Source organism: Manis pentadactyla, chromosome 8 (genome assembly GCF_030020395.1).
Source record: "Manis pentadactyla isolate mManPen7 chromosome 8, mManPen7.hap1, whole genome shotgun sequence".
NCBI classification, from domain to species: domain Eukaryota; kingdom Metazoa; phylum Chordata; class Mammalia; order Pholidota; family Manidae; genus Manis; species Manis pentadactyla.
Window position 1 is genome coordinate 103852704 of NC_080026.1, and position 21481 is coordinate 103874184.

Genomic DNA, 21481 nt, shown 5'->3' on the forward strand with positions numbered 1-21481 from the left:
TTTAAAAATTATATCCTACCAAGAACACCTATTTCTCGTTTCAACATTCCTTAGAGATATAAATTTCACTTTCTGCATAAATTCACTCTGTCAAGGTCAAGACCCATCTTTAATAAATATACCCTTTTAAACAAAAGGCAAGCAATAGATTAAGATAACATTTACAAAGTTAATATGCAATGCCTCTCAGTAACTGCCTGTATAGTTTGTTTGGGTCGGGGTTTTTTGTTTTTTGTTTTTTCTTATTTACAGCAAAGTCCGAGAAATAGATATCTCCTTCCCCTCCCCCCACCACACACACAATAGATCTTCCTCTACATGCAATTACCCGATCTTAAGTAACAAATTCTTAGTAGCAGTTACCTTTGAGTGTCCAGTTTTTAAGGATCGATAAAATTTTAAAGTGTACAGTATTTATTTTCTTCTTTCAGGTTGATTATGTGACCGCTCTGGCAAAAGCACTTTGACAACTGTAAGAAGAGAGGGCATGCGCACACAAGGAACTGTGGGGGCTGAAGTCCTTCACAAGGTACTCTGCCAGACTTAAGCACGTTCAGCAACGAAAGGAGGAAGCCTCTCAAATACCGATTCTAAGGGGAAGAGGTGGTTACCCGGATTACATTATATCTTCCTAACCAATCTAAATCACGAGTTGTTGAAAAGGGGGAAAAAGAAACTGGTTTGTCAACTTGATTTAGGAAGCCAGGTTAAAAGAGAAACTGGATTGTAGGACTCAAAAGAACCCAGCAGAGCTACCTTAAATGGTATTAGAATGGTAAAGACTGAGTAGCCAGCAATAGGAACCCTACCACAGCAAAAGAGAATGAGGTGGAGAGAGATAAGAAGGGAAGGAGGGACGACTGGGGAAAGATAAATAATTAAAATCTGACCATATTAAAAGAAACAATTTTAAAGTTATTGAATGAAAAATACCTTAAATATGATATTAACCTTGAAAATCAAGTATAAATAGAATTCAGTCACAAATTTTTTACATCTACCAAGATTTCTTTGTAACTTGAGTTTTCAAAGAAGGCACAAATCAGTTAAGATTCTACTTGATGTGCTCTGAATCAACTTACCTCCCTATTTTACTTGTCAAAATTAAGTTTACTTTGCATTATTCATAAAAATCAATCAAATAAAATTCAACACTTTTAAGCTAAAATAGTATTTGATGAAATATTAAAAAATAATTTGACATGTTTAGTGTTTCACTCATAGGACAGTGACTTCTTTATTCAAAACAGAAAGTAGATACAGTTTCTGTTTAATTTTTAAGGTGCATGTACATTTTTCCTCTCTCAAACCTCATGACCCCAAGGTAGAAATCTCACAACATATTAATATCAACTGTCATTATCTACAGCTTCTTAGAGCAATAGTTCAACTACCAGTTTGCTCACGTAAGCAGAATGTATTTCTTGTGGGATTTGGCTCAATGCCACTCACCCAAGGGGTTCAGAGTAAATGACAGTTGATGACTGCTGACTGAACTTAGAACTAAAAATATTAAGCATCATTTAAATCTGCTTTTATTTCCTATTTCCTTTCTCCACCAATTAGAACTAAAATATTACCAGAGACAGCAAATTTGCAGCACTTAGTAGTTTTTATTTCTAGTTACTACTAAGGAAAAAAACAAAGCTAACAATTTAAGAGGAAGAGTCATTTTGAATCAATCGGTCAAAAGCTCTTTTTGAGACAACTAAATGTTTTTCTTTTTCCTAATGTCAACTTATCTTATATTCCCCATTTTTTTCTCTTACTCTACCCTCCTTAAGAAAGCTTCTCTTCTGCCAATGTGCTATGCTTACTATTTGCATTGCAGAGCCTGTAAGGATCAACTCAAGGTTAATCTGATTTTTGAAGACTTCAGTAACCTACTAAAGTTCTACATTTTCAAATATAGCAATTAAGTAAAAAAAAAAAAAAAGTGCCCTCATAAAATCCTTACAAAGACTTTTAAGAAATAGGTTTTCTAAAATTTTTTAACTTACAATGTCAAGATGTTATTGGTAAAATAGAAATTCTTAAGTTATTCAGGTGTACTTAAAAATGGTTCACTTGGACATTTATTAATACACCTGACTCCAAATTTAGGTCTACTAATAATTATCACAATGAAGAAAAATAAACGTTGGCTCCTGACACTTGATAAAAGACAATAAATAATTACAAGTTAAATAATTCATACACATACTTAATATAATTTTATTGTATTTGAAAATGAACCCATCTCTGCTCTTCCTTTCCTAAAATGAGCACTCAAATCTAAAAAGAAAATGATCCAAATAAAAATTCCAAAGTATAAATAAATACCAAGTAAACAATAAATTACAGAAGGACTCCCTACAAGGACAAGACCTTCCCTACTGAAATCTTGTTTTTTATTTAACCAGGAAGGAAGCATTTTCTGTAATTTATCATCAGGATCATAAGAGTTTAATCATATACCCCTTCTGAATAGTTTCAGAAGGCTGTAAAAATTGAGATTTCGGAGTTACTGAGATATACATGGGTCAAATATGTCTTTCTGGGTTTCCTTCCTTTCCTTCCCTACTTAACATCTCTAGCACAAAGCTTACAAGTCCTGGGTAGTCAGTAGTGGCTCCATATTTGCTTGCTAAATGAATGAATAAATGGACGGATGAAGTATAGTTTTTGATTATCTAAAACAGCCAAGGTTTGAGTAAGTATTAAATTATCCTCCATTTAGAAATTACTTTTACATCACCTGCCAAGAATGGTATGAAGGGGAGTGGTATAAAACAGAATACCATTTTGGCCCTTATGATATTCAGCAGTATGCAGATCATTTGATTATCATCATGACATAACATTCATTAAGCACTAACTGAACAGGGGACCTTGTTCCCACCTAAGAATTTACAATCTAATAAAGACACACACCCCATCCTTCCACAGAACCTGCTTCATTAAGTCTGAAGTAGCCACTGAGAGCTAAGTCCTATGAATGTTTTGTCAGTCTTTATCTTGCTTGACCTTGCAGTAACACCGACATAGCTGACCACATCATCTGGATATACCTTCTTCCCTTTGCTTCCTTCATGCTATCCTTTCTTGGTTTTCTTACATTTGGGGTTATTCTCAGTCAGTCTCTCTCTCTCTCTTGTCTTTTTTACTAACTGATTTTAAATATTGAGTTCCTTGGGGCTCTAATCCTAGTCGCGCTTCTCACTCACTCCAACTATAAGGAACAACCAGGCCTATCTTACTGATAGCTATATTCCCAGCATCTATCACTGTGCCTAGGACATAATAAATAGGTGGTCAGTAAATACTTGTTGAATTAAAATTACATTTATATGGGAAGTGCCAAAAATGCCAAGGCTATCTAGGTAGCAAAAAATACATAAATCTAGGGAACTTCTACTACCAGATACTGATAACTATTATAAAAAGCTGCAGACTGTGTAGTTATTGGCACAAGGATAAGCAAAAAGACAAATGAAACAAAATAGAAAGTCCAGAAACAGATTCACATATGAATAGTCACCAAATTTATGAAAATAGTAACACTGCAGCAGTGAAAGGAAGCTCTTTTCAATAAAGGATATTGGAGCCAACTCTATTTTCCCATGGCAAAAAAGAGACCTTCATCCTTGCCACCCAATACACAAAAATTGATTTCAGATGTATTGTAGATCTAAATGTAAAAGGTAAACAATAAGCCTTTAAAAGAACATAGGAGTTTTTTTGTTTTTCCAGGGGAAAGCATGAACATAGTCCCCCACTACACAAATTATGCTGTTGAGTTTTCCCACATTTGGGGAAATTGCAGGGGTCAGCACATCTGGAGTGCAATGGATAAGCCGCGCCCTGGGAAAACCACCTGATCATGGTATCTTCCCTGCCAGGTAAGTAGGAGAACATAGGAGATTTTCATTTCATATCAGAGTAGAAAACAATATCTTCAATAGGTCACAAAAGCAATAACAATAAAGGAAAAATTTTAATAAAGCTAATTAAATTAAGAACATCTGTTTACCAAAACACAGAGCAAGAACAAAAACTCACAGAATGGGAGAAATATATGCACTAAATATTTTTTTCAACAAAAGACTTGTACAGAGAATACAGAAAGGACCTTTATAAATTAGTAGCAGTACACGTCCACAAGAGACTTCAACAAGATATTCAAATGTCCAAAAAGCATATAAAAAGGTGCTTGGTCTCACTAATCATCAAAGAAATCAAAATAAAACCAAAATGGCTAAATTGGAAAAGGCAGACATACTGCACATTAGCAAAGATGTGGGAACAACTCATACACAAACACTGTTGGTGGAAGTATTATTTGGTATAACTATACAATCACATTGCAAAACTATTTAGCAAGATCTATTAAAGCAAACATTCACAAATCTTATGACCCAGCAATTCTGCATCCAGACATATCCCCTGTAGAAATGCAAACATACGTTCATCAAAAGAGCATTATTCGTAATAGCCCAAATCCGGAAACAACCCAAACATCCATCTAGAATAGAATGATTAAGTAAATTTGTTACAGATTCATTGAATGGAATATCATAAGACAAAGATAATGAAAAGACTCCAATTCTAGAACAGAATAGATGAATTGTTTTAATACAATGCTGAGTGAAAGAAGCCTAACACAGAAGAGTATATACTATATGATTCTAATATTTACATAAAGTTCTAATAAAACAAGTTTATGGGGTTAGAAGTCAGCATGGTGGTTGTTACCATTACAGAGAAATAATGATTGGTAGGGGACATAAAAAGGGCGCTGCAGGAGACTCTGGTGATATGTTCTGTTTCTTGAACTGGATGCTGTTACATGGCATGTTTACTTGGAAAATTCAGAAAACTGGACACAGTGTTTATGCACTTCTCTGCATTTTTGTTATACTTCATTTAAACTTTTAAACACATACATATATTTGTAATGGTTAACTATCTTCTGTAGGTTAATGAGAGAAAACGACACAATCTGACCAAATGGCAGGGAGAGTCATAAGTCTAGTAAGTTTTAAGAAGTCTGGTAAGCTAGAGAAATAACTGGGGGCTCTCTATGCACCAGGCCAGTGCCAGGGGCAAAGATGAAAAAAGCCAAGTCCTCTGACTTCAAAGACCTCACAGCCTAAGGGGTAAATTATTTTGGTCAACTATGGTAAATTAGATATCCTCGAAGTACCTAGAATATTTCTAAGATTTTAAAACCTAAAGCAATTTCAAACAGGAAGCCCTCATCCTGACTGAAGATCTGTTAAGCAATTCTAGATCAGACTAAGTTTGAAAACAGAACTGGAGAAAAGGGAGCAAAAAGGGAACCAGGTGAGCCAGATGTGGTTTGCTGGTCATCCAGAGAGTACCTGGGTTCTTTATATTTCTTGCCTCTCTGTCCATTAGCCACCCACGACCAACTGACACTTTATAATTCTTATTTGACATTTGTCCTTCATAAATCATTTATAGTAAGCAGAATTGAAAGGTGGCTCTCCAAGATTCCAGGCTAGAAGGAAACAGGAACCATAACTGCAATCCTGCCAACCACAAGAACAAGCTTGAAAGCAGATCTGACACCCTAACCAGAGAAACCAGTCATGTTGCATCAGACTTCTGACCTACAGAATTGATAATAAATGAGTGTTGTTTTAAGTCATTAAACTTCTGGTAAATTTGTTGCACAGGAGTAGAAAACTAATACAACATTATTCCATTTTCTTTGAAAACACTGCTTTCCTGGCTTTTCACTTCTAAAGTTTCTTCTCAGTCTCCTGACCACTCCTCCTCAGTCAGCTTTCCCCAGGGTTCTCCTAATATTCCACTGTCCCTGGGCAATGTTATGTTCATGAATAGGGAAGTTCACCACTATCTAGGTTTTCAGATAAAAAATCTTGTTGCTAGGTTCCAAGCCACTATTTAACTAACACTTCTCTGAGGATCTTACAGCACCTCTTCTCCCACGAAAGTGCTTCTGTCTTTATTCCTAGTTAACTTACCTTTATCCTACTTAACAGCACCACCATCCATGTAGTGACTCAACTTAGGAATCTGAACATGACTTCATCCTTTCCCTTCTCCATCACTAAAGGACAAATCCAGCCAGTCACTAAAACTTGTTAATTCCACCTCCTAAATTTCTGCTTGACATCCCCTCTTCTTCATTCATAGCCACTATAGTATTTCACCTGAACTATGGTAGTAATATCCTAATGTCTCTCCATTAAGTACCTTTCCAAATATGGCCTCCTCAGTTATTCTGTTTTACTGTTTTATGCCTCTCCCTAAAACTCTATAATTACTTTTCCCTTGTCGAGGATAAAATGCAAACTTAACTCATCTACTCTTCTTTCTGGCCACACCAAACAATGACAGGCCCTTGAATGCACATACTCTTCTACTGTAATGCTTCTGCACCTTCTCCTTTTGCCTAAGATACCTGTCTACCTCTGCTCACCTGCTCCTACTCACCCATTAGAGCTCATTTCAAATGTCACCTCCTTAAGATTCCTCAAGGGAGGAACAACCTAAGACAGGCACAGTCGCAGGGGGGTCATCAGGTGAGAAATTGGGGATCAACAGAGGTGAGGCTTAGAACCTCACCCCCCCTGTTCTGAGAGAAATCTTCTGCATACGTGGATGTTTTATTGCCCTTGTATAGCTTGGATTAACACATAGTCTACAGGCACACACCTGATCATCTACATTTGCTCTCTTACAACACTAAACTATGGTTTCTACCTTTATCTTGTATCTACCTACCACTTCAGCATTCTATTAAAAATAATAATAATAAAGAGAGAAATGTGGTATCCATATATAAATCAAGTATAAAAATCAAATGAGTATTCATATTTGAACTGACTGTTTATAGTTCATAATGCATGAGCAAAACCGAAGGTTTCTGTGATGGCTGCCCTTGTACTGTTCACCATGTAAGAACTTATTCACTATGTAAGAATTTGTTCTCCATGTAAGAACTTGTTTGTTATGCCTCAGAAGATTGGAGACTGACAAAAATTAGGCTTGGGGTGGATTAATGATTGTGCATTGAGCATTGAGTCCCCTATACAGAATTTTATTGTTGTTAACAACCATTTGATCAATAAATATGAGAGATGCCCTCACAAAAAAAAAAAAAAAGTATACACTTCCAATGGTAAAATAATAATTAACCGGGATGTAATGAATATAGTCAAGATATTGTAACAGCTTGGTATGGTGATAGCTGGTACCTAGAATTGTCATGTAAATAAATGTTGAATCACTATGTTGGACACCTGAAACTAATGTAATGTAATACTGTGTGTCAACTACCCTTCAATAAAAAATAATTATCTACAAAAAAAAAAAAAAGTCACCTCTTTGTAACTTTCCCCGACCATATGAGCAGAATTGCCTATTTCTTCCTTTATATGTCTATAACACACACATATCTCTATTACAATATTCTTCATACTTCAGTGCAACTATCTGTTTACACATCTCTTTCCTAGAACAGCTCCAGGATCAGGACTATATTCATCTTTGTAACCCAGGCACTGTGCCTAAAACACAGAGATAAAAGCTTGTTGGATAAAAGTTTGTTTTTATTAAAAAAACTGTTTACAAATCAAAGAACAAGGTACAAGCTTGTGCCTCAATTTATAAAGGCTCAGAGAACGCCTTTAACATTAGATGAAGAGAAATTCTCGTCATTAAGGGTATTTCAAAAACACTATGTTTAATAACACTACATGTAATGTTTAATGAAGATATTCCTATTAAAATTTGGTGTAATTAATTCACCCTTTCTCCTGTTGCAGGACATTTAAATTGCATCCAAGTTTTCACTATTTTCCAAACAGACTGTTTCCTTACGTCATATTTGTAAAGAAGAAATTACTTGGTTGTAAGGTATAACATTAAGGCTTTTGAAACATATTAACAAATTCTTTAAGAACTGTTGCAGCAATTTATACTTTGAGAAATAAACTAATATGAAAATAATTATGAATAGTGTATACAACAAAGAATAATATAGCTACTGTCCTGATAATAACTTAATGTAGAAAAAGTCTTTACTCTTTGATATATCAAAATTAAGTTCCTTTCAGCATCCCAATATATTTAATACTTTGTCATTCTTCATCATACCATCATATGATAATAGTGAAGATAAGATTATATACTTATAGCTTATCTTTATTAGCTGGATATTCCATTTTAAATTATGATATATAAATCTGTTCATGTGTGTATTCTATTAGAAAAAGATGAACAGCCTTCATCTATGTTCCCTATGTTTCTAGAACTTAAATTGTAATTAATTTTATTTTAAAACCTAATATCCATGAAGATGGGCAATAGGTAACAAACTTCCAGTTATAAAATAAGTAAGTCATAGAATTAATGCATGCATATAATCCATAGTGACTATAGGTAGTAATACTGTATCGTATATTTGAAAATTGCTAAGAGAAGTTCATATAAGAAAAAAATGTGTTAACTATGTGTGGTGATGGGTATTAACTAGACTTGTGATCATTTTGCAATACACACAAATGTCGAATAATTGTTATATACCTAAAACTAATAAAATGTTATCTATCAATTATATCTCAATTTTTTAAAATAAAAACCTTCATATTCATATATGTTACATGATTCTGTGTTTATCTTGGGTCTGAATAATGCTCAGTAGGCCACACATTTTTATGTAAGAAGTTCTATGCATCAAAACTTTGTGAATTTATAGAGGAACTAAATTTGTACTATCAAAAAAAGCACCCCACACTATTTTTTAGATTCTCCAATGGCAAATTGAGTCCCTCACTACAATATCCTGTCCTTTACAAACTGTGTTTTTGATACAGCCTACCTCAGTTTAGTCAACTGTAGCTTATTTTCCTATTCTCATTATGGTAACTCATTCTCATTTTTAAAAACTATTCTCAAAGGCCACAAGTTCTTTCAGGAGACTTCACAGAAGCAAACCCTACCCAATTAATGTTTAAGTTGTTCTTCAAATCTCCCAACAATTCCACCATTTCACTTGTAATGCTGTTCAAAAGTTGCCCTCACTAAATTGGGATCAACAGGCATCTCTCAAGGAGCTGGAGAGAAGTATCACCAGCTTCCACAGTTTCAACTTTCCATCTCCACAGTTTTAGCTACGGCTTTGAGCATTTATTTCCCCAAGAGCCTTCCAACTGTCTGTTTCACTGTGTCAACTGCAAGTTTCATCGTGTCACTCATCATTATCTACAGGATCAGGGTCACTTAGCCTAGTATTTAGGGATCTTCCCTTCTAATCCCAACCTATGTTCCCTGAGAGCATTTATCCCCACTTCTCCAGGCAAATTGGTCTATTCATGGTCCTGAACCTTGCTGATGTCATCGATCCCATATGGAATGCCCTCCTCATCCTCTTTACTTTTCCAAATCTCACCTTTCTTCAGAGTTTACTTCAAACACCAGTTCCTAACAATAGAATCTATCTATATCACACATTTATTGCTTTGATTTTCTATTTACCTTTTTCTGGTATAATCATGTTAACTCCCCAGTTAGACCTCTAACCTTCTTGGGAGAAAGCACTGCAACTGATGGTTTTGCTCTTCCTCAAAGTCTGGTAGAGTACCTTACAGAGAGATTATTAATAAGAACTAACATATTTATGGAACATATATTGTGTACAATGCTAAATGCTTTCCACCTATTAGTTCATTTAATCCATGTAATAAACCTATGAGGTAAATACTGTTAGTGTCCCTAATTCCAGAGGACAAAATGGAAATTTAGTAAGGTAATATCCCTGCCCAAGGTCACAACACTAGTAAGTGTCAGAACTAGGACCTTATTTCGGGTTTGTCTGACTCCAAAGCTGCCTTTCTACTAGTACCTCATATAAGCAGGTCCTCTTGTCCTACCTGATCCATATAGCCCAGGAGACACTTTGGGCTTCAAAGGTGTGAAAAAAAGAGGGCAAACTCCAGTTCAGCAGCTTTTCTTTCTCCCATTGACAGAAAGCCTTTATATAATGACCTTTACTTGAAAACCAGAGATAAGCTCTAACCAAAGGATTCCAAATTCCACCCATGAGCAAGACCCAGTCTCACTCCAGGGTGTTCTAAAAACAGCATGATTGTCTTCAAAAGGATGAATCATCAAAAGAACTGATTTAAGTCTTCAGGGATCTAGAGAGCAAGGCTGGTCCAGTCCTTAAAGTGATGAAGAAAACCTTTATTTGCCATAATCTCTGCTTTAACAGTAGTAATTAATAGGTGCTTTACAAATTAATGAATCACAAGGATCATCATAACAAAAGGAAGGGCAATGGTCAGGGTGTCTACCCAGGCAGCCCTTGGATCCTAGTATTTGAAACTGAGTAGTGTTTGTATAATATCAATGCTTTTCATTCACAGAGAAGACTAGATTTTGTCAAACACCTTCATCTTTATTCTCTCTTGATGTTAACAGCCCTGTACAGTGCACAGAGAGCATGGACAGGGACCTCATTTTCTTCACTTTTGCAGATTGTGCAATGCACCAGAAGGCTGGCCAAGGAGGCTAGCAGAGACTGAAATCTAGTACATGCTCTGCTCACTAAGCCCATGAGCCTTAGGTACACAGAGCTACATCTGCCTGGAAAAAGCAGCATCTTTTCTTAATTTCCACAAAGGGGCTGTAGGAAAAAGTGACAGCACCACACATGACTACTAGGATCCACACTTTAAAGGTATGGGTGTCAATTATACCTCAATAAAGCTAAACAAATTAAAAATTGATGATGTGGAAACCCAGGCTCCAAGATGTTGCAAGTTACAGTTGATGATAAGTGATGGATCCAAGAGTAGAATTCAAGTCTTCCAACTCACTAGTTAGCATGCTTTTCTAAGTCCCCAATATTTTTCATTGGTTCAGTTTTATGTAGGCTATCTGTCTTCTCATGTGACAGACTGGTATCCTCAGAACTTTGCTTCAAACAGCTGAACCAAAATCCAGAGCTTCTTGGCATAGCTCTGACCTGAAGCTATAGCTGTTCTCTTACTGAGGAAGCTGAGAAACAAATAAATGTGCCAACTGTTACCAGAGTGATACTTTAGATGTATCATCTACCACTTTTGGAAAATCAGATTAGGCCATTTGTCCTAATGTTAATGGATCATATATCATCAAAGTGGCAGGGAATCAATATTACTTATATTATGGGAGGTGGTGGGTGGGAAGGACATGGGATGTGAAATCCAATTATCTAAATTTAGATACTAGTATTACCACTTATTAGCTGCCTTGCCCTGGGAGATAACAATAAGTAATATATATTGAGCACATACTACTTGCCAAGCCATGTACTTTGTTTACATGATGAAAATTTCACACAACCCTAAGAGATATGTACCTTCCTTATCCCCATTTAACAGATGAAGATATTGAAACTTTGGGAAGTTCAAGTACCAGAGGTTATGCTGTTAGGAAGTGAAGGGGCCAGGATTCAACCCCAGCAACATGACTCTAAAAACCTGTTCTCAATTTCTCAGTCTTCGTTTCTTCTAGAATAAAATAGAGATAATAGTAACAGTTACCCTACCTAAATAGTCAGTATTATATTAGTGCATATGAGGGCATTTTTAATAAACTGTAAAGCAGTAAGAGTCAATGTATGAAATCCAAAGCTAATACTGACATGAAGATGTGTTTACACTCAAGTACAGATTTCCTTGTCTCCTTCCCACTTAATATTGGAAATCAAACGAGTTGTATTAAGCCCATGCTTCTTCTAGCAACAATGATCTTGCTATCTAGACATTTTTTAATCCTAGCTCTTTCCATTTCCTGTGTTCCTTACTTATGGAAGCAGAATACAGTGGGACATATCCTTAAACTGCTACAAGATACAGAATTTATTGTTTTGTTAGTTTCAAAATCTGTGGGCTGAATTTCATCATCTGGTGATGACAATGATGATGATGTTTATACTACCTGATAAGTTAGTCTATGTATACATCTAGATAAGCATTTTACATGCCTTATCAGTTAATCCTCATAATAACCCTAAGAGAAGCTATCATTCTCATTTTTCAGATAAGTAAACCAGGACTTAGAAATGCTAAATAATTTGCCCAAGATGACATAACTAGTTGATGAATAATCTCAGGTACATTTTGACTCCAAAACATAAGCTCTAAAGCTTACTTTCCCTTACCTCCTTCCACACCCAGGTACAACCCAGAGGATTCATACCAGTGTTCACATATCCTTCACAATCAGGCTTCTGCCTCCCGTTGCTTCTTTCTTTAGTGACCATATTTTTCCTAAACCAAAAGTCAAAACATGTGGTTTGACAATCCAAAATAATTAAACTCCAAAAAACAGAGGACCTGTGGTATTGGGCCTTTATGTTTTTCCCCTGTACCTAATCACCTAGAACAAGCCTTACTCAGTGTTCTCCGCTTTGCTTCTTAGCTCAAGCCTGACTCCTCGTAGTGTTAAATCTATTTCCCAAGCACAGGCCTCCACTTAAACTTTTCACCCAAAAGCCCTCAGTCTCTTAGAGAATGAGACCTCAATTAGTCTTTCTATTCTGAAAAATTCCTCTCTCAAAAGAAAAAGATAAAAGGAAGAAACGTCTTGTATCTTTTGGTTTTTGTGTTTTTTAATAAGAATTCTTTGAGACATCCCTTTGAAACACCCCACACTTTTGGCAATGGTCTCTCCCAGGGAGAGTGAGAGGAGGAAAAGAGAAGTGATCTGTTCCCTCAAGGGAGAGGTATTGTTTTGCCTCTCCTTTCCAAAGGAGTTTTTTGGAGTTTGCACTGTAGGTTCTCCCAGAAAGGACAAAAAAGAAAACACAAGCCCTAAACTTCATATGTAGAAATAATCTGCTAATCACTCTTCAGCACATTTACTGAGTACCTACTAAGCAGTAGGCTCACAACATTCACTATTCCTCTCTTCCATCTAAATAAATGAGTTACTACTCAAAAGTAGTAAACAAGGAAAGATCTTCCTACATGGGGGGTAAGGAAGCTGGTTGTTGAAAAATATATAAATAAATTAATACCAAGTAAGTGCTATAAAGAACACAAGGGGGATATGTAACTGAGAGAATCTGGTATGGTATTTAGATTAGATGGTCACTAAAGGCCGTGATGAAATGACACCTCAATTAAAAGGACACATCCATGTGAAGACCAGTGATGAAGGATGCAAAGGGAACAGTTAAGATGAAGATCCTAAAACAGGAGGAATAAGCCTTTAAAGCAGAGGTTGTCAAACTTTGGTATATAGTGAATATTTGAGGCTTTGTAAGTCACATAAAGTTTCTTGGTGCATATGCTTGTTTTGTTCTTGATGTAGTTGTTTTACAATCTTTTTAAAATGTAAAAAGCTTTCTCAGTTCCTTGGCAATATAAAAAAAGGCCTCTGGCAAAATTTGGCCCCTGCCTTACTTTTCTAACCCGTGCTTTAGAGGAACATCTAATCTACTGTAGCTAGAGAGCAAGTAAACAAGGAAGAAAGTGGTACAAGATAGGGTCTGAAAGGTGGGCAGGAGCCAGATCATATAGGGCTGTTTAGACTTAAGTTAAGAACTTGGAATTTTTTTTGTAAGTCTGATGGGAATCCCCTGGAGAGTTTAAGCAGGGCGGTGACATGATCTGATTTATACTTTAAGAAGACCACTGTGAGAACAAATTGGTGGTTGCCAGGGGAAGGGACGGTGGGAGGATGGACAAAATAGATGAAGGGCATAAAGAAGAAAAAACTCCCACTATAAAATAAATAAGTCATGGGGATGAAAATTTCCGCATAGGGAATATAGTAAAAAATATTTTAATATCTTTGTACGGTGCCAGAAGGTAACTACACTTATCATGGTGAGCATTTCATAATGTATATAACTGTTGAGTCACTATGTTGTACACCGGAAACTAGTATTATATTTTATATCAACAAGACTTCAATAAAAAAATTAAAAGACCACTGTGGTTTTGTGTGTAGAACAGACTAGGGTTGAGGTAAGAGTGGAAATAGAGTTGATGAGGAGGCCAGCTATTGTATCACCCAGGTAGGAAAAGATGAAGATGGTGGTGGTAAAAATGGAAAGAAGTGAACAGAAAGTGAACTGAACACCTGCAGTGAAAGCTATGTTTATCATAGATGAACAAAATGATGGAAGGTTTCTTGAAACTTTAAATTTCTTCAGAAATTATTTAAAATCAAGAATAGTAGTTGTTAGGCTGGAGAAAGGAAAAACAAGGACATGCAAACAGAACAGAGAGATGCCATAGGGGGAGAACAGACCAGACCCCAAAGTCCGTGCCTTATATGGAAAGGGGACAGCTCTCCCTGAATTCCATCCTGATGTGCCAACTAAGACCCGGATGTCAGCCTCCTCCCTCTTGGAAGGAAAAAAGTTTCTAGTTGACTGTTATGTCACCTTTAGCCAATCATACCTCTCAACACCCCCCTAAGATAGTTTGCCCACTCCTCCCCCTCCTAATCCCTTATAAGCGCCCCACCTCCCTAACCCTGTGTGACTTCTCTGGCCTCTGGCAAGAAGGCCACGGAACCTCACCCGGGGGTATTTAAATAAATTACCTGGCCCTTTGTTGCCTCTCTTTGCCTGCTTATTTCGGCTAGAATTTATCTTACAGTAGTAAAGAGTTAGGTTGAGCTATAAATAGTATTAAGTTTGATTCATAGAAAGATCTTGGTTACTCAAATTTTTAGCAATAGTTTGAAACTGGATTTATAGATATTTAACTTTAGGGAAGATCTTCTTTTCCTCTTCCTAGTGAAATGACTGTTTCCCTTCTGCTTTTTGATACTCATTATTTTCTCCCTTTTATCTAAATGTATTATAAAGTACACTTAGGATGTTCCTCTCATTTCAGAGCAATGTAGTCAATCAAAAGATAACTTTTTGCTCTTTTAATATCTGAGAAACTTCTAACTTCCCTTGGCAACACTCCCTCTCCTAGTTTTTTCCATGAGGAAGTTGCAAATGTAGGTGGTTCTCACACTATCCAAACTCATTTTCTTGTCCTTCTTTGATAAAAATATTGCTGAGTTTTCAAAAATTCATCAAGCTGTACGTTTAACTTGGGAATTTTTTTTGTAATTTGTTAAGACTTTAATATGTTTGGGAAAAACAAACCCAGACATATACACACAGAGGTTCCAATGATGGCAACCTTTAGACAGTAGAAGATTGATAGTGTCATAGATTAGGCTCCTTGGAGATAGATTCTGAGACCAAGTTTGACATGCAAATGACTTAGTGGGGCAGGACACAACTAGCAGATATACCTGCAAGGATGAGGCAGGAAGACTCAGGGTGAGAAAGTGACCCCCAAAGTGGTTGTGGCTGAATACTCCACTGATCCTGTGATGAGCTCCGGAGCTGGGATGGTCCCTCATATTGTCCTCAAATGAGGCAAGGAAGCTGGGTCTTTGTATCTTAAATCAGCCAGTCACTGGCTGTGGACTCCTGAGGGCATAATCTAAATTGAGGCAGTTCCCTGCATTCTAAGGCAATGTCCAGCAAAGAAAAAAAAAAGTTTCCAGCCATTAGGAGCTAAAATTCCCAAAAGATGAGGGATGAGTAAATTAGCCATGAAGAGAGGATTTGGGTTGGAGCAATATAGTATCCACCTCCGATGGATACTCAGGTATTCTCATATAGTCATTTTTATTGTTTTATGTTTAACACTGTACATAGTATCCTACCAAGGGTACACAGTGTTTTTTGTTAAAATACTCTAGGAATTTTTAGTATACCAAATATACTAATTAACATGCCAATTCGCATTTTTGTTAAAATACTATGTCTTACCATGTAGTATAGTATTTTATCATGGGCATACAGCATTTTTATTAAAAATCAACACAGACTTCATGGTCAAATATTTAGGGGCATATTTTTTTTAAATACTGCTGAAAAAATGACCTCAATTGCCATTTCAACTGTATACCTATATGCAGTTGATAAATAAACCTCAGTGATTTTTGACTCCTCCTTTATCAAGTACTATGGCTCCTTCTGTGATAAGACTTCTCTATTTACGCTTTTCTGTTACTGCAGTCAATTCTGGTCCCCACCTTTATCTCTTCAAACTTAAAATGTCTCCTGTGTCCACTTTCATCCAAGTTATTATGGTGGCTAAGGGGATGCTCAATTGCATGACTTGCATTAATTCCTCAGTCACTGTGTACTTGTCCAGGGCATAAGGAAAATAACATTGAGCAAGAAGATGTAATCCCTCCCACAATCTCTTATAAACATCAATTTCTAGTGAGTGAGAAGAATCAGTCAATTCCATGGTAAATAATTTCATGGCAGTTGTGAGTTGTGATAAAAATGTTATGAAATAGTACCACATGTTATGAAACCATATAATGTGTGGGACCTGGATTAAGGGGTCAGAGAGGGGTTTTTCTAGAGTAAGTAATTGGAGCTCAAGAAATTATGCTGAGTAAAGATTTAATGGGTGATCTTCCTCAGACTGACCAAGTTGGGATTTCATCTGTAGGGTCTCAAATTAGATATAATAACCCCATAAAGGCCTAAAAATCCCTAAGTAGAGGAAAACTACTTATGCTGAATATTTATTCTGCCAAAAGAGTGTTTCTTGGTTTAGTAATTTATTGTGTACACTTTCTCTATCATTAATTCATCTTACCCAAGACTTAAAACTCAGAAGCTATAGAGGTAAACAGTTGACTATAACAATGAAATTTCATTTTGTACCTATCAGAGCATCAAAAAATTAATGCCCATTAATTGCCTATCCCTGGCAGGCACTGGGGGTAAGGGGTGGCCTCTGTTTTCCTCACCTCTCAAATGGGGCTATGGGGATTTGGTAAAATGTTTCTAGCCTCAAGCAGGTATTCAGTAAAAGGCTGATACTCTTTCTCTTTACATATCCATATACTCCTACTTTAAGACACAATTCAAACCATTCTACCACTAAGAAGCCTGCCTAGACTACTTCAATATACAGCAACTTTCTTCCCCTTTTCTGAGCTCCTATCTGTAAAATTCTTCAAAAATTAATCATGGATAGTCTGTGATTATTCTTGTAATAAACCATTTTGTTTTTTATTCATTTAATGATTCGCACAAGCATACACTGTTTTCAGATGAAGTCAGATATATTTGGACTCAAATGTCAGCTGTGCCACTTATTTGCTATGACTTCATCTTTCCAATTTTCAATGTTCTCACCTATGAAATGGGAAACATAGACAACTATCTGATAGGGTTGTTGTTAGATTTGAAATAATGTGTACAAAGGCCCAGAACTTGCCACATACTCAGTTCAATAAGTAAATACCAACAAGCACCCACTGAGGGCAGGTGTCAGATCTTTCTCAAATGACAGTCTCCTCCCAGAAAGTGCCTCACACCTGGCTGCTGCTTGATATTTTATTTATTTATACTCCACGTAAGGATGGAGTATAAATAGGATCTAAGGCAGCTAGATGTTCAACAAATATTTGTTAAATGATTATAGGCCACACTTTACAGTCAGATGTCCTTTCTGCTTTTTCCATAATAAGCAAAACACCACAATATTGTGACTTTTTAAAAAGCTTTTAATCATCCTTCACTTTTGCCAAGGATTTTTTTTCTAAATTTAATTTTCAAAAAATTATAACTATATACCTGCTTGTGGTGAAAAATGAAAACATCATATGGGAATAAAATGAAAAGTAGGCTCTTCTCCCCATATTCAATCTCACCATCCAGAGGTAATATTTTTCTAAATAATTTCCTATGTATCCTTGTAGAAATATCCTTAGATACACATTATTTTTTTTAAAGTACATAGAATAATACTATCTACTCCCTGCTTTTCTCACTTAACATGTAGGCAATATTTGTTGGTTTTGTATTTGCCAACTATTTTACCTTCTTTATTACTTAAAGATTTGCCCTGATTTAGCATCATAAGAATATAAGCTCCACAAAAGTATTTTTGTTTCTTTTGCTCTACTCTATACCCAGTACCTAAAGAGTACCTGGAACATAAGTATATGTGATAAATGAGTATCTGCTAATGAATGTACTTCCATTTGATGAATTGCCTTCATTCACTCAAGGTATATTGCCCTCCCTTAGCAAAGTGGAAAGGAAATTTCATGATGTCCTCTCCTTAAATTTTGAACTGTGAGCAGAATAAAAACAGCTGGAGCTTATTCATTCTAGTGCTGAACTCCTATAAGAGCATGGAATGTTCCTGCTACCAAAATTCTCTGGGGCAGCTGCTACTTTACTGTTCCCAGGCTGGTTCTCCTGCCTTACCTTCAATCCTGTGAGCTCACCCATATCCCATACCTTCCAATGAATTTTCTTTTGATTAAGTAAGCTCAGAGTTTCTCAACCTCAGGACTGTTGACATTTTGGGCTACATGATTCTTTGTTGTAAGGGGCTACTCTGTGTATTGTAGTACGTTTCAGCAGCATCCCTGATCTCTACCCACCAGATGCCAGCAATATCATGTAGTGTAACAACAAACAATGTCTCCAGACATTAACACATGTCCCCTAAAGGGATTGATATACCTAGAGCTGGTTTCTGTGAAACAAAAAAATTCTAACTGATGGCTACTATATCTTTGTCAACTTTTCATTATGGCCTGTACAGAAATATTGCATTTGTTTTAATAGCTCAGCTATAAATATTATGTTATATGGCCATGCTGTAAGTTATTGAAACAGTCTAGTAATAATGGATTTTAAGGTTTTATCTGGTGTTATTTTAAGTAACATCTTTATGGAGAAACAATTCACACACCATTCAATTCACCCAAAATGTAAATTCAGTGACTTTTAGTATATTCAGAGCTGTACAATCATTACTACAATCAATTTTAGAATACTTTCACCAACTCAAAAAGAAACCCCTGAGTTGTCAGTCCCCAAAACTCTATCTCCCTCAGTCCTAAGAAACCACTAATCTTCTTTCTGTCTCTGCAGGCTTACCTATTCTGAACATTTCATATAGGATATGTGCTCTTTTGGATTTACTTCACTTAGCACAGTTTTCAGTGTTCATCTGTGTTGTCGCATGTATCAGTATTTCATTCCTTTTTATTGTTGAATAGTATTCTATTGCATGGACTTATCACATTTCATCTACCCATTCACCAGTTGATGGACATTTGGGTTGCTCTACTTTTTGTCTACTATGAATAATGCTATTATGAACATTCATGTACAAGCTTTTATGTAGACATATGTTTTCATGTCTCTTTGGTATACACCTAGTGGTAGAATTGCAGGGAAATACGGAAACTTTGTGTTTAACCTTTTAAGGAACTTCCAGGCTGTTTTCCAAAGCAGTTGCACCATTTACCTTCCCAACAGCAGTGTACTAGAGCTCCAGTTCCTTCACATTCTCACCAATATTTGTCTTTTTTTAAAATCTGCATTTCCCTGATGTTTAATGTTGATGAGCATCTCTTCATGTGCTTACTGGCTATCTGCATATCTTTGGAGAAATGTCTATTCAGATCCTTTGTCCATTTTTTTTTGTTGGGTCATCTGCCTTTCTATCATTGAGTTGTAATAAATCTTTATATATTTTAGATACAAGCCCCTTTTCAGATATATTATTTCCAAAAATTTTCTGCCATTCTGCGGGATATCTTTTTATTTTCTTAAGAGTATCCTTTGCAGCACAGAAGTTTAAAATTTTGATTGTCAGTCTTTCGGGTAAAAACAGCATGCCATGAGCAGCTAGTTCAGCTTGCATCTGAATCATGTAAATTTTTCTCTGAAACAACTCTCATACTTTAGCTGCAGCAGAAGTGTGAACATTTCTCATCTCATCATGCAGCATATTAAAAATGTGTGTCCAAGGGTCAAGATTTAATAAAATGGGTATTTTTTACTGCTTAATCAAGGACATTCTTCAGGGAAATTTTGTTGTTGTTGTTGTTTTTCCTGCATGTGTGTAGTGATGAAAAATATATAACCATTAGTATAGTTTGGTGCCAATGCCTTTACTGGTACTAAGGTACAAGCAGTTTCATCTACTGTTGCTTGTGCCATCAGTATAAATGCTAATGCAGTGAAAAATGCAAATAATGTTTTACTAGTATTAAGAAAATAGTCTTGCCCTCACATAGCCCTGGAAAAGTTTTCAGGGAGCCCTAGAGGTCTGCCAGGCCACACTTTGAAGACTGCTGTTCTATGACATCCATATTTGTTCGAAAAGGAAAATAATTCCTTATATATACACTTTCTCATAAAACCAATACTCCAGGAACAAGATAAGAGATGGGATATGTGACAAGTTATCCTATGATTTCTGCCTACCCTTAATACAACATTGTATATCCCAGGGACACATAACTCACAGAGAGAAAAATAAAAGATAATGAAAAATAATGGGTCTTCCACCATATTTATTAGAAGGAGAAAGCAAATTAGTAGGTAATGATTTTTGTAAAATTATTTACCCTTTGTAAATATCTACTCCATTATAGTGATTATAAACTGTTAGGATTCTAGTCTCAGAGTAGCAAATGAAAATAGACAGGTTTTTAGATTGTCCTCTATAAGACCAGTGAAGCCTCAGGCCATAATTAAGAAAAAGTGAATTCAAAGTAACCCTGAAAATGTTAAACCAGTAAAATGTATTCTGGGGACCAAAGTCTACCCATAAAAGTCCTTTAGAGAGGCCCAAGGACATTATCTACTGGAGAACTACTTAGCCTGTGTAATGATCTTCAAGAACTTAAAGCCATGTTAAAGCACAATAACAGTACAGATCATGGCACAGTTACTGAGATCTAGCCCAGTCCTAACTAGTCTTCATTTCCAATTCACTCTGCATACCACTGCAAGATTAATCCCCTTAAATCACTCCTTCACCTTTACTCAAGAACTTTTAGTAATAATTAAGAGCTGACATCAGTGGAGCTCTTAAACACACGCCTAGCATTTTATCAAAAAATTTAAATGAATTTTCTTATGTAATCCTCCCAGAAATACAATGAGGTAGGTTCAAGAACTCTCCCCTTGGAGATGAGGAAACTTTGGCTTAAAGATATGCAATAACCTACCCAAAGCTGCTGAGCAACACTAAAACTCAAGCCAAAGGGTGAGTTGAAGCTTTCAACACTGCAGGATCTCTACAGGGGTACCATTGGCCTAACAATCACTGAGGAAACTTGATTTTTTTTTTTAAATGGCTAACTGGGAACAACTACAAGTCACCTGGACCAGAAATTCCAGGGCAATTCTCTGACTCACAGCAGTAACCACTACAAGTTACCTTCCATTGCCTACAGAATGAAGTTGATTTCTTATGCAGCAATTCCCCCTTCCCAGCAGAATTCTAGGATAAGGGGAAAGTTTCTTAAATTGGCCTACAAAGCTCTTCATAGCCTGTCACTTGATTGACCTTTTTGGTCTCACCTTGCCCAAAATCCCCTCTTTCAGTTTCCTATTCATCACAGCACTTTTCCTTCAAGAACACATCTGCACATG

At 36.2% G+C, this 21481-nt stretch overlaps 1 protein-coding gene, 1 long non-coding RNA gene and 1 other non-coding gene across 11 annotated transcripts in view; 1 reads left to right on the forward strand and 2 right to left on the reverse strand.

The window, feature by feature from the left end:
• The window catches only part of LOC118931087 (uncharacterized), a 28224-nt gene extending 21708 nt beyond the window's left edge, over positions 1 to 6516 (forward strand). The window contains exons 2-3 of the long non-coding RNA XR_005032279.2: positions 432 to 529; positions 5467 to 6516. This is a non-coding gene — a long non-coding RNA (uncharacterized LOC118931087). The remainder of the gene's footprint in view (positions 1 to 431; positions 530 to 5466) is intronic.
• Positions 1 to 21481, reverse strand: part of CPEB3 (cytoplasmic polyadenylation element binding protein 3) — a 191512-nt gene that overhangs the window by 166275 nt on the left and 3756 nt on the right. For 5 of the 9 annotated variants that reach the window (XM_057506093.1, XM_057506092.1, XM_057506091.1 and 2 more), the window contains exon 1: positions 364 to 479. The exons of 2 other annotated variants lie outside the window; for them this stretch is intronic. The gene's annotated coding sequence lies outside the window, so the exon portion shown is untranslated. Of the gene's footprint in view, positions 1 to 363; positions 481 to 21481 lie in introns of those variants that run through there. 2 more of the 9 variants (XM_057506089.1, XM_057506084.1) reach the window with 1 other exon arrangement.
• LOC118932398 (U1 spliceosomal RNA) lies at positions 3730 to 3889 on the reverse strand. The gene has a single exon (XR_005032775.2). It is a non-coding gene; the product is annotated as a U1 spliceosomal RNA (small nuclear RNA).